Source organism: Dipodomys merriami, unplaced genomic scaffold, assembly GCF_024711535.1.
Source record: "Dipodomys merriami isolate MVZ:Mamm:240054 unplaced genomic scaffold, mDipMer1.0.p SCAF_1459, whole genome shotgun sequence".
In the NCBI taxonomy this organism is placed as follows: Eukaryota; Metazoa; Chordata; class Mammalia; order Rodentia; family Heteromyidae; genus Dipodomys; species Dipodomys merriami.
The window spans coordinates 6,124-21,968 of NW_027202781.1; the positions used below are offsets into that span (position 1 = coordinate 6,124).

The window sequence follows — 15,845 nt, forward strand, 5'->3', positions numbered from 1 at the left end:
TGATGCTGCACTATTGCTTGCTGGTTCTGAACTATTGCTTTGATAATTATAGTCTCCAAGAAGAAAAAAAATGAAATTTAATTGATATCAAAGGACTACTAATACATTTTGACTTCTCATTATGCATCTTCAATCATCAAAATCACCTGAAGAAAATAGATAGGCCTACTTTTTAAGATGAAAACAAGTGTCTTTAAAAAAAAACAAGGATTTAGGTAGTCATACAAAGGACTTCTATTTTACTACTGCACTATACATTTTTTTCTAATGTTGATAACTAGTAAATAATGGATCTATTAGAAAGCTCTTAAAGGTCATATATTGAATAGTAAGTTCTCTTACACTATATCTTGGTATTTCCCAAATCATTTACATAGAAGGCATTGTTTCCTATTTTCTCCTTTCTAGAATAAGCTGCATATGAAAACAGCACTGGTCCTCATTTTCAGTCTGTGCATTTGATTATGGAGGAAAATCTTTCTCTGTTCTCTATCAATTCACTGCTCTCCAGTTAGAAAAATTTAAAATAGTAAAAATGAAAAAAGAGAAAATAAATCATGGTGGAAAAACATATGCAGAAAATTCACCGGATTTTTCTGACCAGTTCAACCAACGTGAACTATTGCGTAAATACATGGACACTTCATTTCCACTGGTACTCAAAGTCTCTGGTTAGGAAATTCTGATGAAGACAAGGAACAAGATGAAAACGTGAGAAAGGTATCAATTGCAAGAAAATAATGGAGAAGAATCCATGCAAATTTCTTCTTTGGGATGCCAAAATTAATCGGCTTACTACAGTACCGAGACTATATTCCAAAAAGGCCACTCATATGAATACTAGAGATGAGGTAAGTATACCCCTCTTCATCAGGAAACCTAGAGTGGACATTTAGACATTGTCCATGAGTTGGTAGCTCAAGGCAGATATTCATGCTGTAATTCTGAATGGCTTGGCACCCCTGCACATTGCTTATATGTGGAATAATACCAGAATGGCTTCTGTCTTCCTTCATCATGATGCAGATACCAATCCCCAAACTAAAGGCCTCTTGACACCCTTGAATTTTATTGCTGGGAATTGAAATAGCAAAGATATGCTGTACCTCCTTCTTTTGAATCATGATATCAAACCGGGTCTGAAAAACAACTTGGAAGAAAACTCATCTGATATTGCCAAATGGATAAGTATGTATCACTACTTCTTTGAAGTAGTGGAAGGCTGTACAAATTGTACTCCTATGTAGTAATGGTTTGGTTAAATTTCATAAATTTCAAAATTGCAAGTCCATCCTTTGTGGTCCTACAAAATATTTTCATAATACAAAACAACAGTAATATCTTAATTTAAAAATTTATGGATTCCATGGTATTCTTCCACGTGAATTGCCTGACTTTGGTGTCAAAATGTATTCAAGAGTTGTTTGTATGCATCTATAATGATTTCTGCAGAGTTTGCGATTTTTTAAAATTTTATCTTATCTGTTGAAATGAATAGTATAGAAATTAAAGAAATTCCTGGTGCTTGTCTGAAAAAAAAGTATCTATGTTTCTATAAAGTTCATAATCTATTTCATTGTCTTCTAGATATAATACTTTGCAGTCTATATTGTTTTATAATATATAGGTTCATTAATAAATGTGTCCTTTCAGATTACATTCTATATAGAAAAAGTTTAAGATTCCTTTCTTCCGAGGTCCTTATATTATTTTATTTCTTTGGGATAAAAAGATAATGTTATCTAATTTCAAGTTTTGTAAAGGTTATTCTATGTAAGGGCCTTTCGAAGGTGAAGATTTAATACACTGATGTCAAACTAACCTGTAATTCTATGAATTACAGGTTTTGTTACACTTGTATTTTTGTAAACATCTTTTAATAACTGTTTTTCATTTCCTGCATTTGAAGAATGAAAAATATGGAATACTTCACAAATTTTCATACCATCCTTGTGCAAGTGCCATGTTAACTTCTGTATTGTTGTAATTTGGGTAGACCTGCTGCTGAAGCATGGAGTATCCTCTTAATTTAAGTAGTTAATGATGCAATCTTTATACAGGCATATATCCTTGGTTGCCTATTTGTAACAAGGAACCTTTATTGTTCCTAAATATGCGATTGATCTTATTTCTCTAAATTTCTGTGTATAGTGGCAAAAACTTATATTGTTTAGTCGATTGCTCACATTTGCAATTTTTTGTCAATGGCTTTTTTGTCGTTTTCATTTTAAATTTGATCATATTTTGAAGCCTTTATAGCTAAGTCCAAAGGTGATGGCTTTTCAAGTACTTATTTATCAACTGATTTACCTTTGTGGAGCTAATGGAATCAAAGTAAGCCTTGCTTAAGAGCTACTTCTAAACTTCTGCAGCTTAAAATTTCCTAAATGAGGTCTTAGTGGTACAAATGTCTTGCTTACCCTTCACCCTTCTTCCATGTAGGAACAGACCAACCAGAATATCTTACCCTGACAGCATAGATTGTCTTACTGGAACAAAACTAATCTTAGATACAAGGGTTCATAGAAAGATGAACACTGCAGACCGAATTATTCAGAATAGAAGGTATTTTATCAAAATATAATTGTTTATTATACCTATCATTTCAAAACTAGCTAAAGCCAAGAATGTGAAAAAATTGTTCATATGCATGTTTACCTAATATCCTGGCCTGTCTACCATCCAACCAGGCAGGAACTTACACTACTGACTTTCTTTCACCAAATATTTCCATACCTCCTGGAGAAATCCATATGTTTCTCCTCGATATTAGGCCTTAAATTGGTAATGTTTTAATCAAAGTGTTTCCTCTTGCCTCCAGTCTGTAAATTTACAAATGGTAAAGTTTTAGGTCTAACTCTACCAAAAACTGAGGTAGAGATAATGGAATAATACTTTAAAGCAGAGTTGCCTTTGATACCCTAACCACAACAGAACAATTGCTAACAGAAAGTAATTGAAGACCCATCTCAATTTCTCACTTTCTATAATATTTCAGTGCCCCAATTCCTTGCAGGAATTAGCAGTAAGCAATTGTGAAATGTAAAGCAACTTAAAATGAAAGATGAGATCCCAAAATATGAGAGAAAGTACTGTAGTTCAAACTTTCAATTTACAGATGACCAGCCCATATGAGTAAACAAAATCACAAATGTCACAAGATTATTTTTAATACGCCTCTCCTAATGATGAATGAAAGATTTCAGTCCAGCATAATTAGGACAAAAAATAATTCCTGGAATGATAGATCCATAATTGTTCTACCAAAGCTAGGAAAACTTGACTTAGAGGTCAAATATAATTTTGAAAAACATTAAGTGAGAAGACCCTTAGTACTTCAAAACACTGGTACTTCAGTAAAACTTGGTTCTGTAGTCTAAAAATGTTGTCATTCTCAAACCAATGATAACCTACATTTAATCTCTTGAAAGTATATAACGTTTCAAATAAACTTTTAAAAATCATATTCACCAAAATAACACTTGACAAGTAGATGATAGTGACATTAAAAGTTTTTCAAGTGTAGGAATCAAGTTACAATAGAGTTGATTTATTTACCCAGCACTAATGCCAAATAAGTTCAACCATTCATTAAAGTGTAGAAATAGTATCTTGCACAATTTGCGTTGTTCAGTAGGTGCCTTCCAGAAATGTGTTAAATCGATCAGCCTCCCATAATTCAAACCCAAATATTAGCTAATAAACTAAATTTCATCACATAAGAATGTACATTTTAAAAAGTTACTAATAGTTGCCTTATCATGTGTTGCCTTATCATAATTTCCCTATCTTTCTAACATAGTAAGAAATATGACTTTAAGTCTTGATTATGGGTACTGATCCGAGATGTGACAAACATAAAATTTGTCTTCTATTTCTATCATATTCCTCTACAGTAATAAATTTTAGTTTTCTTCTTTGTCCAAAACTTATAGGTAGTAGAAAATATCGTCCCATGTAAAATAAAATAATGACACACCAATGTACAAAGCCATTTATAAAAACTGGTAGTTAGTTATAAATTCTAAGTGATTTTTAAACCTTCTTGTTGACTAAAGATTAATCTTCAAAAAAGATGAGAATAAAATCATGTCTAGGTGCTTCACGTCTCCAGTCTTACAAATTGTTATTGCAGATGAATGAATTATGGAAATATAAGCTGACATCAGTTCAAGTATATGCAGGATTGAAACTCCATGGAATGTATATAAAACTTTCAAACTATTAACCGACAGTTTAACAGAATGACTATCAGGAAGTTGAAACCAGAAAGGAATAATAGTAAAGACATAAAATGAATGAAAAACGGAACAAGGGGCAAGTACAGCTAGAATACTCAATGTACAAATGTAATAAAGGAAGTGGTAAATCTAAAATAAATCTTGGAGAAAGGGTTGGTTGAGAATGATAGAAGGAGTGCCTCTGATCCAGGAGCATTGGACAATTAGGTGGACATATTTAATTGCAACACACTTGCGCAACCTTTTGAAATTCAGTTAAAAACACAACTACAAACAAAAACACAAAAATCACAACCAAACAGCAATCTCTAGAAAGTATGTATATGAGCTCACAAAATTTTAAGCAGTTAATGAAGGGCAGTCATGGGCAAACAAACAAAGATATCCAAAGATGGCAGTTTGGGGTAGGGGAGAATTTTGAACAGATTTGAATAGATTCTCAAAGGTTATAAATCACCTACATCGACTGCAAATATTTTCTTCTGTGAGTATTCCTTTTTTTTTTGGGGGGGGCGGTCGTGGGGCCTAAACTCTGGGCCTGGGCGCTGTCCCTCAGCTATTCAGCTCAAGGCTAGCGCTCTACAATTTGAGCCACAGCTCCACTTCTGGCTTTTTTTCTTTTTGCTTCTGTGATGATGAGGAATCGAACCCAGGGCCTCAGGCATGCAAGGCAAGCGCTCTACCACTGAGCCACTTTCTCAGCCCCCATTCTGTGAGTATTCTTTGTCTGAAATGGTTACTCCAGTCCTGAGCCACACTTCATAGCTGGTGAAGATAGAATGGAAGAAACAAGATCAAGAACCCATTACACCACTGGAGAGATAACAGTCCTCTATGGTTTTTCTCATCTTTCTTCACTACTCTTTTCTCATACTTTTAATAAAGTCAAGTGATTTTGAATTACATCTTTCCTTCTTTATGAGAGAATTACTGTTTGGTAATTAAATGTCAATTCACAAATTTTGATGTCTTTTTTTTTACGAACTTTGAATTTAAATTCCACTACAATCTTGTATGCGCACAGTGAGAATATATTTCCTGGGTAAGGACAATTCTCAAGGGAACCTACAGGATTTACAGCAAGGTTTGTGAGCCTTGTTTGTTTAGTGTGAAAATGAGCCATATTCACCCACATTGCTCCCTCCCAGCTAAGTCTCCAAGGATTTCTTTGCATGAAAGCCTATTTTCACAGACAATTTTAAATATCCTTAATAGGCTAAGTTGTTAAAAAGTTTGAACAATTAAAATTTACCTGTCATAATTTTTAAAGCTCTTTTGAAATTCATTTATCAGAATCGTGAATTCACCAATCATAATCCCACCTTTACCATCAAAAAGAGTTAACATGTTGTTTTCATGATATAGTGTCCATGAAAGTACTGTTTTCCAGTGGCAAATGAACTCCAAGATATGGAATGAGAGATATTAATTTGCGGTTGTTGTTTTTGATGTACTATGTGATTTCTATTTTCCTTGAGATTTTCCCCTATGGTTTATCCCCTGCTGTGTTTCATTTTGGTACCCTGTGTATTGTGTATACATTTTCGTTAATTAGGGAAGGGAACAGGAACAAAAAAATGGCGAGACAAAGGACAAAGAGCAAACCAATGCAATAGCAATTCACACAACACAATAAGTTGGAAATGTACATTACAACTTTTGTGAGAAAAATGAGAGAGGGGATAGCAAGTTTGAAAAGTTATGTATTCAGTACCTTACAATGGCTGTAACCCCAGTGCACATAACTTTCACATTAAAATTAAATTTAAAAATTTAGCTGATGAAATAAAATTTCACTGTTTTGGTATAGTAAATATTATTCTTTATATAGTAACTTTTTAAAAATCAGTATTATTTGGCATCTAAATTGAATTAATTACCTCTTCTTTATCAGAGGGTCACCAACTTGAATATCCAACTAGACAATTTTTTACAATATACTTGCCAATATTTTGAAAAAAATTAAATTTACTACTTTCTTATACTAACACAGAAAACAGATTAATTCTATGGAAACCCATAACTTTTAAAAGTGAATAAGTTGTTAAGAGGAGAGAATGTATTTGTTCTTCAAAATTCTTAAGACTAATAACTACTCATTTTAAAATTCTGAACATTCCATACCTGAGAGATTCAAAATATACCTGTTTGCATGTTATGTAATTCTGCAATAGATGCATTTTCCAATGGGGTGTTACAGACTGAGAAGTGAACAGAAAAAGAGCCACATTCTGATATGGGATAAAACTATGAAGCATGTTATAATTAATTCTTCAAGAGTAAGCAGTTGTTTATCAGATTAAGCTATTATTTCAGGACCATCAATCACAAGATTTATGCCATAATGTCATCCTAGCCCACCAGTTTCCAATTTGTAGGGTGCACCTCAAAATTCCCTTAATTCACATCAAGAATTCCTTATCTCCATTGTGAAAATACACTGCATCTCTGCTAATGTGATGCCCTCCGTGTTCTGGAAAGAACACCACTATAAACTGGGTTGCATCATTTTTCCTCCACTGGTATTCTTGCAAATATTATTTATATTTATACTTTTTAACTATCATAGATAATCAGGATGTTAAGCTTGGAAGATTACAGTTCAAAGCCTGTGAAATCTCAGGGTCTATGTTGAAGGGGCAGAATGATGCAGCCTCCAGCCTCAGGATTATCTGAGGACTGTGTTTAAGTATTAGGAAAGCTCTTGGTATGCCTGGCTAGAGAGGAAAAATGTTCTCTCTCCCTATCTCAAAACATGTCACAGACTCCTGGGAGCTGAGGAAGTAGCTCTTCTGCTTGCTTAAGCATAGTTGAACAGCTGGTCAAGCATTTTCCTGCGATTGGAGAAGTGGTTTGAGCTTGCTCTAAAATAGTTTAGATAAATAGTATACCAAGACATGGCTGAGAAGGTGGCCCAGTGGTAGAGCGCTTGCCTTGCATGCATGAGGACCTGAGTTCCATTCCTCAGCACCACATTAGCAAAAAGAGAAAAGCCAGAAGTGATGATGTCTCTCAAGTGGTAGAGCTCTAGCCTTGAGTTGAAGAGCTGAGAGACAGCACCCAGGCCCAGAGTTAAGGCCCCATGACCCCCCCAAAAATAATAATATACCAAGGCATTGTCTCATAGGTCAAGTAAAAATGTATCTGTTGAAATTTTTGTGTCAATGTCTTCTGACCAAATCTTGGCAAAGATCATGCTTGCTTGTCTTTAAATACCCACTAACAATAAAGCACAGCATGCAGTGGCAATTTCTGTTTGCACTCTGCATCCCCTGTGTCCTGGTGATTTCGTTACACTTACCCAGGGACCCCAAGGCACTAGACATTACAATTGGCACCCAAACAGGGACCCTTCATTGTTGAATTCAGGAAGGGATATTCAGGTAAGTACTTTTAATTACAGGGTGATGGGACAAGTTAAATCTACTCCATACTTACTTATGCTTAAACATTTACTTGCTGCTTATGGTCTAAATATTTCTTCTTCTGACATAGAAATGTGTATTAATGTAGTTAGGGAATGGAATCCTTGGTTCACCGATGAAGGAACATTCGATGTTGATGATTGGAAACGAGTAAAGAATAACGTAGAAAGAGCTGTTCGAGAAGGGGGAAAGATTCCTATTAGATTTTGGTACATTTGGGCTATTTTACATACCCTTTTTAAAGCTTTGAATGAGGAAAGATTAATAGCAGACTTAAAGAAAGAGGCCACCCCTTTTATTGTAGATTTACAATTGGACTCTGAGGTTAAGGATGCAATAGATAAGAATGCATTGCAATTAACAGAAAAAAAAACAACAAGAGGTAAAAAAGGCTGAACAGGAGCAAACGGAAAGTGTAAACAAAATGTCTGAGCAAATGGAATTGATATTATCAAAATTACAACATATGGGGTTGGAAATTAGCAGAGTGAAAGCAGAACTTGAGAAAGTGAAAGTAAAGCAGCCTTTGGCTCATTCACTGGCCAAAGCAATTTTTACATCATTCCCTCACAAAACAGAGGGCTCAGACAGTGACTTTGATGATGAAATGCCTATTTTTTCTTATCCTGTAATTCAACCACCCCCTATGAATGGTATATCTCAACCAGCCAGATATTATGTTGCTGCTGTTGATGATATTGGTAAACTTAAGAAGGCAGTGATGTTATATGGTCCGTGTAAGGTCCACTCCAGGATGGCCAGCAGACTCCACACTCCTCACAGCAAAGTCTCCACCCAGTACCTGCGTTACCTAGGCAACTGGGACACCTGGAAGAGGTCACATCTGCATCCGCTGAGGTCACATCTGAATTTGATGTGGCCTCACCTTTCTCTGCCCATACCCTAGATAAGGCCTAACCCAGGCCCAGAGGTTCTCTCTTGCTGCTCTTTTCTAGCTCTCTGTGCTCTCTTGCTGCTCTTTTCTAGCTCTCTGCTCTCTCCCAGCTCTTTTATAGCTCTCTGCTCTCTCGCTGCTCTTTTCTAACTCTCTCTCTTCTCTCTCTTTCCTCTCTTTCTTTCCTCTCTCTTTCCCAGCTCTCTATTTCCTAGCCCTTCCCCAGCCACGTGGAGTGCCAACCTTGCCTGGTCCCAGCAGGTTTACTGAATAAACCTACCCCTTACCTGAATACCACATGTGTGGTGCTGTTCTTACTCAGCTACCTTTTTTTAAAAACCTAACATAAATGGTGCCATGACTTGGATAAAGGGCTTAAAGTCAGGATAGCTGGGATTTCTCTTTTTTTCCCTATTTTTTCTTGTTCTGTTTGTTTTTTCCCTTTTTGCTCTGAGGAATACCCACAATTCTGATGGCCTTTTGTGAACCCAACTGTCTGCTGCGGACAGAGCTCATTGATACCATTGCTGGCCTTCATAATCCACGCCCACACCACTTCTCTACTCTGGTGAGTGAAGCTACTCTATGGTTCTCTGTTGCTCTCTCTAGAGGGCTCTGGGGAATGTTGGGATGCCACTTCCGCCTCGTCAGCTCTCCTTCACTCACCAGACTGACTCTCCAACTCATTTAATGGGGTGCTGCGAATCATGCTTGAGCCGTGAAACCCCTTTGAAATGTCTCCTGCGCTCCCTGGAAAGCCAGAGTGCTCATTTTTATGCCATTCTCAGATGTAGACAGTTTTTGCTACTGCAATGGTAAATGGTCAGAAGTCTGTTTTCTTTCGGGCTCTCTTTGTTCTCTCTCTGCCATTCATGTCCAACTTTCCCTATCTCTCCCTGTCTTTTTTCTACATTTGGGCTTGTGCCCTGAAGAGTGTGACGCAGGCTGGGTCCCAAGGACCCCCTCTAGGTTCTCTTTCAAAGGCTAGCCAATTGTAGTCTTGGTCTATTTGTTCAGAGTGTCTTTGCATTTTGTTTTCAGAAATTTGCCATCTTGAGTTCACCATCTTGGCCACATGGTGACTTAAGGGTTTGGCCCTATCTGGCCCTTAACCTTCCACCAAACTTACTACTCCATCCATTTATTCTAAGGTGCCTTGCTAACAAGTTGCTCTCTTCACAGGCCCTGGTAGCTGAGGCCCAAGTATGTGATGTGCTTTGTTAGCAAAGATGTTTAAACATTGTTGTTAAAATTTTACGTTTTGAGTTTTGCCTTTTTTGTTTTGTGTTGTGTATTCTACTGACTACATGCTTCTAAAATACTGGGCATATCTGTGCTGAAATTCTCATCACATCTAATGAGTTTTGTCATTTCAGAATATTTGTCTGTCAATTCTTGATAAGAACCAGGTCAGTTCTACTTATTCTACTTGATCTCCTTGTTGCTTTAATTGAAAATAATAAAGGGCTTTTGTGGCATAGATCGCAGTTCAAAGTCAGCCCCGGCTGAAAAATCCCTAAGACTCCATCTCCCAACTAACCTGCAAAGAGCCCGGCTGGAAGCATGGCTCAAGACTCTTATATCTAAGCAGCCAAACACTGGAAGTGATATTGTAACTCAAAGTGGTAGAGCACTAGCCTTGAGCAGAAGTGCTCAGGGACCGTGTCCAGGCCTTGTGTTCAAGCCTCCTTGAATACCAACTGGGGCAAGCCATCCCATCAATGAGCACCTAGTCTGGGGAACAAGGGAACATGGAGAGGAGTAAGAGGAGATGTCACATCAGCTACTTTGTGCCTGTCCTTTCAAAATTTACCAGAGCAAGGAGGTTAGTGGAAGTAAGAAGCCTGCCCATCCAATGTCTATAACTGTCTACCTATTAACTAAACAGGAATTTATATTCTTGCCTTTGTCACCTGACTTCTCTACCTAGCCGCCAGATGTCAGAAGTATCTAGGGACATTTCTACATTTTCAGCCCCAAGTCCTTCCTCTTGCCATTTATTTGCTCTGCAGTGTTTTTTTTCCAGCCCCTCAATGCTCATCAGACTTCTCCAGACTTCATCTAAGGACTCATGCCACCAAGGTACCACTGCTGCTCACTGCCTTCTCTGGGAGGGGACCAAATTCCAGCCTTTTTACCCCTATTGTCGATGCCCCCTTGTCAGCAGGAAGTAGCCAGAGAGAATCCACGCCCTATTTTATGATTATTAATAGGCTGGAATATAAGGTCCACTCCAGGATGGTGAGCAGACTCCACCCTCCTCACAGCAAAGTCTCCAACCAGTACCTGCGTTACCTAGGCAACTGGGACACCTGGAAGAGGTCACATCTGCATCCGCTGAGGTCACATCTGAATTTGATGTGGCCACACCTTTCTCCGCCCATACCCTAGATAATGCCTAGCCCAGACCCAGAGGTGCTCTCTCCCTGTTGTTTTCTAGCTCTCTCTGTTCTCTTGCTGCTCTTTTCTAGCTCTCTGCTCTCTCACTGCTCTTTTCTAGCTCTCTCTCTTCTCTCTCTTTCCTCTCTCTTTCCCAGCTCTCTCTTTCCTAGACTTTTCCCAGCCACGTGGAGTTCCAACCTTGCCTGGTCCCAGCAGGTCTACTGAATAAAATTACCCCTTGCCTGAATACCACGTATGTGGTGCTGTTCTTACTCGGCTTCCTCTTTTTAAAAACCTAACACTCCTCAGTCTCATTATGTTAAGGAATTGCTTAATGGGCTTGCCTGTCATTACAATAATTTTGCTCCTGAGGATTGGAAGATGCTTTGTAAAGCCTTGCTTAAGAAACCGAAATACCTACAATGGCAAATGTGGTTTACTGAGTTATGTACAAAAAGGGCTAAACAAAATGCACAGAGCAGTAATCCACACCTGCAGATCATAACCTTTCCCATGTTAAGTGGAACAGAACAATATGCGGATGCTCATATGTAAGTGAACTCTCCTGAACAGATCCATGAGGAGTTAAGAGACATAGGTATTGAGGCATGGGAAAGAATTCGACCAGTGGGAGAGCATTATGGCTCTTGGACTAAAGAAATTCAAAAACCTAATCAACCCTATGTTGAATTTTTATCACTATTGACATTGACCTTGGAATGTACTGTTGTGGTAGAGGCTGCAGGGCAACAACTGCTGCACATGTTGGCTTATGAGAATGCTAATGAGGACTGTAGACTGGCCCTATTGCGTATTAAAGAATCTGGGGATGTGAATACATATTTAAGGGACTGCAAAGACATTACATCTTAATCCAGGTGTATGCAGGTATTTGCTGAATCTATGGCCACTAACCTGGCATGCTTGCAAACAAAACCCTCTAATCTAAAGTGTTTTGGATATTGTCAAAAAGGCTACTGACCTTAACAAGAGAGGACCGGGAATTTGCCCTAAATGTAAAAAAGGGAAGCACTGGGCAAGGGATTATTGATCAAAAATAGACAATAAAGGAATTCCTATAAAAGATGCTTACCCTATGCAGGGAAAGTCTCCATCGGGACAGCCCCAGGGCCCAGGATTAATAATCGAGGGCAACCAAACATCTTTTCCCTTGTTCCTGCCACAGCCCACAGCACCGCAGTGGACATACCAGCCTTAAAAGATTTTTATATTGAAAGGTGGTGATAAGCCACAAAAAAAATCCTACTGGAATTTATGGGCCTTTACCTGAAGGAACATTTGGCCTATTGGCCGGTAGATCCAGTCTTAATGCAAAAGGAGTTTTAGTATATTTAGGAATTATTGATGCTGACTATATTGGGGAAATAAATTTTTTAATTTCAGCTGCTGCACATATTTCCTTTAAAAAGGGAGAATGAATTGCTCAAATCTTATTGTTATCATATATATCTACTGGAAAGTCATTTACACTCCACATTGGGGGATTTGGAAGTACTAACCAACAAAATGTGTTTTGGACTACTCATATTACTAAAATGCAGCCTAAGATTAAGATTAATATTCAGGAAAAGATATTGACAGGACTAATAGATACTGGCTCAGATATTACAATTATTAAAACTCATGAATGGCCTAATCATTTATTATATAAAATAATCCCCTGTAATATTAAAGGAGTTAGCAATACTCCTGTAAATTTTAAAGGACAAACAGTGTCGTATGTTACTATTACTTCAGAAGACGGACAGACAGCTGTCCTTAAAACTTATATTATGGAAGTTCCAGTTAACATAATTGGTAGAGATGTACTGGAACAATGGGGAGCTCATATTCAATTTTAACATTTTTAGATGGAGCCCATAAAGATATTATGGAAATTTGAGGAACTTCTTTGGATTGAACAATGTCCTAGATCTAAGGAAAAATTAGAAACAGCTCATCAGTTAGTTGAAGAACAGTTAACCAAAGGACATATTGAGCCGTCTATGTCTGAGCCGTCTATGTCACCATGGAATTCTCCAATATTTGTTATTAAAAAGAAGTCAGGGAAATGAAGATTGCGGACTGATTTACGAGGAGGTAAGGCATCCATGTACCCTATGGGGGCTTTACAACCTGGTATACCATCGCCTGCGATGCTTCCTAAATATTGGCCAATAATAGTAATAGATTTACAAGATTGCTTTTTTTTTTTTACCATTTCTGTACATGTAAAAGATTGTAAAAGATTTGCCTTTTCTTTACCACAAATAAATCATCAAGCCCCTCATCAGCGCTTCCAATGGAAGGTGTTGCCCCAAGGAATGATGAATTCTCCAACTATGTGTCAGATATATGTTGATGAGGCCTTAAAACCTGTTAGACAAAAATGGCCTCACATTTATATTTTTCATTATATGGATGATATTTTGTTTGGAGGACCAAATAACAGAATTAGAAATGGTGTTACAATGTTTACACTCTATATTTAAAGATTTTGGATTAATAATAGCACCTGAAAAAATACAAAAAGATACGGTGGTAAAATATTTAGGATATGTTGTTTGTAGACAAACAGTGACAACTCAAAAAATATCTTTACGACGTGATCAATTACATACGTTAAATGATTTTCAAAAGTTACTAGGAGATATTATTTGCATACAACTGGCCTTAGGAATTCCTATTATCTATTACATAATTTGTTTCATTGTTACAAAGGGAGCCTGATTGACATAGCAAAAGAACTCTAACTAAGGAAGCTGAAAGAGAAATACAATTTGTAGAACAGAGAATAAAAAACTGTTTTTACATCGAGTAATGCTAATTCAACTCATAAATTTATATATTTTAGATACATGGAAATACCCAACAGGAATTATAAGACAAAATGAGCTACCATTAGAATGGATTTATACACGGCATAGATTTACAAAAAATATTATGACTTATGAACAACAGTTGGCAATTATTATTCAACAGGCCAGGCAACGGGTATTTATCCTATCGGTGCATGATTTATTTGAAATTATCTTTCCTTTGCCAAAAGACCAAGTAAAATATTTATTAAACCTGTCTGAAGTGCTACAAATAGCATTAGTAAATTTTACTGGGCAATTTTCCTATAATTTTTCCCAAAGGTAGATTGTGGGATTGCTTGGGTAAACAACAACTTATCATTAATAATATAATTTCCAAGGCCCCTATTTCAACTGCTCTTACTGTTTTTACAGATGGCTTCAAAACAAAAAGTGCTATTGGACAACAAATAAATATTGGGTACAAACAACTACTTAAGCATCAGTTCAACAAAATGAACTTTTTGCTATTATTAAGGTGTTACAAGATTTTGTGGGAGATGTTAATATTGTTACTGATTCTGCCTATGCTGTAGGAGTTGTGACTAATATAGTCACTGCAGTTACACATTCATCTAAGCCCCAGCTAAACCAATTATTTAAACAATTACAAGCTTTACTGCAACAACGTAATGCCAAAGTGTTTGTAACTCACATTAGAGCTCACTCTTCGGTACCTGGGTACCTTGTATATGGCAATAATCAGGTTGATAAATTAGTTTTGTTCTGCTAAACAGGATCATGCTCATTTACATACAAATGCTAGCCATTTACATATGCTTTATAAAATACCTTATTCTCAAGGTAAACAAATTATAAAAAGGTGTCCTATCTGCAGACCAATGCTTTGAGAGTTATACCTGCTGGAGTAAATCCTCAAGGATTACAACCTAACGAGCTCTGGCAAATGGATATAATCCATTTGTAAGCCTTTGGCTGTTTTTCCTTTGTACATGTTACAATAGATATGTATTCCAAATTTGTTTGGGCTTCTGCCCTTATGGGAGAAACTGTTAACCATGTAATAGAACACTTATTGGAAGATTTTGCCATTATGGGAGTGCCTGCTAAAATGAAGACTGACAATGGACCAGCCTATAAAATTATCAGATTTAAAAGATTTTGTGAACTTTATGATGTGGTACATATTACAGGAATAGAATATAACCCCCAAGGACAAGCCATTATTGAATGAGTTCATGGCACACTAAAACAACAAATGAAAAAAATTAAAAAGGAGGAAAAGGTTGGATGAAAGTATGGATATTTTGTGGTATTCCATGCAAAATCTTAAAATAATTTTACATCAAGCCCTTTACGTTCTTAATTTTTTAAACTAACCACAAGGAGATATTTTAACTAGAGCTGAGCGCCATTTTGAACAAATATCAGAAAAACCTTATTTAAATGCTCCCGTATGGATTAAGACTGCATTGGATGCAGAATGGCAACTAGGAACATTATTACATAAGGGGCGAGGATAGGGCTTTGTGTCTACACAGGATGGCAAACAATACTAGCTTCCTGCCTGATGGATACAGACGTGGCCCAGTGAGGACAGCCCCATATCCTGCAAGGAATCGGCCACCAGTTGAGGAAAAAGAAATCCCCACTGCCCACCTGGGGGCAGGTTAAAAAGTTGACTGGAGAAGGACAAAAGATATTACAATGCAATGGTAAACGTGTCAAGGCTGAGAACTTGTTCCTGGCCATGTGTGCCCTGCTTATTGTAAACTCTGTCCATGCTAATGCTAATGTAATTTATTGGGACTTGGTTCCTAACCCTCCTTTATTGGAACCTGTTGTCTGGGGAGACATGTATATAACCGTCTATACTGTTCCTGTTGTTTTATCTCCTCCTTGGAATAATTTCACATTTTGCAATAAAGATGATGGTACCTTTTTTAAATTTTACTTACTATACTCATTCCTTGCCTCTTTGTCTGGGGCCTTCTCCATGTTAATAATGAATAGGCAACATTGGGTTTTACCTGGGAAACGCACTTCCAATTCTAAAACACAGCTGCAGCAATTAACTACTTGG

The 15,845-nt window shown here is 37.1% G+C and overlaps 1 pseudogene; it reads right to left on the bottom strand.

Moving 5' to 3' along the window:
• Positions 1-1,913: 1,913 nt before the first annotated feature.
• LOC138826623 (U6 spliceosomal RNA) lies at positions 1,914-2,013 on the bottom strand (annotated as a pseudogene).
• Between the last annotated feature and the right edge of the window lie 13,832 nt (positions 2,014-15,845).